The 835-nt window shown below is 41.9% G+C and overlaps 1 pseudogene; it reads right to left on the bottom strand.

The window, feature by feature from the left end:
* Window positions 1-285: 285 nt before the first annotated feature.
* LOC103116769 (U6 snRNA-associated Sm-like protein LSm3) lies at window positions 286-599 on the bottom strand (annotated as a pseudogene).
* Window positions 600-835: the final 236 nt, after the last annotated feature.

Below are 835 nucleotides of genomic sequence, written 5' to 3'. Positions count from 1 at the left end.
TTAAAGAAAACAAATTATCTGGAAAAAAAAAAGAATTGGAACAAATCAACTCCTGAGAATATCCATTTTCTGGTGACCACATCTGCTAGAAGGGTTGGAGAAAACAAACAAAGAAACAACACAAAGAGGCTGGCTGAAGCAGTTTACTGGGAATGAACTGACGTCAGGACTGGGGCAGCCACTGTATCTTCAAGCAGACTGAGAAGCCTCCTCTCCTGAATTTTCTTCATCTGAAGACTCAGGGCCCTGACATCTCTGGTCCCCACACAGGAGGAATTCCTAGCTTCAGTCAAGTCTCAAAGGAGGGGAAACCAGCACAACCCCATCTCCTCAGATAGATAAAGAGCATGGGGATATTCCATTTTGTGGATTTGCAGATCTCTTCATATGTTACTGCATCACTTTCCATAGTTGTCGCGGTCTTTTCCACATTTCCCAGCATCATATTTAAATGCTGGTCATAAGCATGCAACGAGTCCCCAGAGCTCTCTGTCATTTCTCATTTTCACTTAAATTCGCTCATCCAGGCTGAGCCTGATGAGATCCAGGGGTTCTTCTACAGTGTTAGTCATTTGTTGCTAGTTCACAACGTCCATCATTTTTCAAATCTGCACCTTTTCCCAAATAAACCCATTTTTTTAACAGGTGAAAGAAGAACAATCTCATAGACTGTTGGTATGCTTCTAATTCTGCTTCTAAAAGCCCTTCTGTTTCATTAGTTTAATCCCCCCTGCTTAACACTGTATTCTATTTACATAAACCACTGTTAACTAATTGGTTTAATCCTCACTGGTTCATGATGTCTTTTTGCTCCGCCCCCTCTCCTAGTACACCC

Source organism: Erinaceus europaeus, chromosome 5 (assembly GCF_950295315.1).
Source record: "Erinaceus europaeus chromosome 5, mEriEur2.1, whole genome shotgun sequence".
Taxonomy (NCBI): domain Eukaryota; kingdom Metazoa; phylum Chordata; class Mammalia; order Eulipotyphla; family Erinaceidae; genus Erinaceus; species Erinaceus europaeus.
Note: the sequence above shows the minus strand (reverse complement) of the source record. Positions and strands in the feature narration are given on the sequence as shown.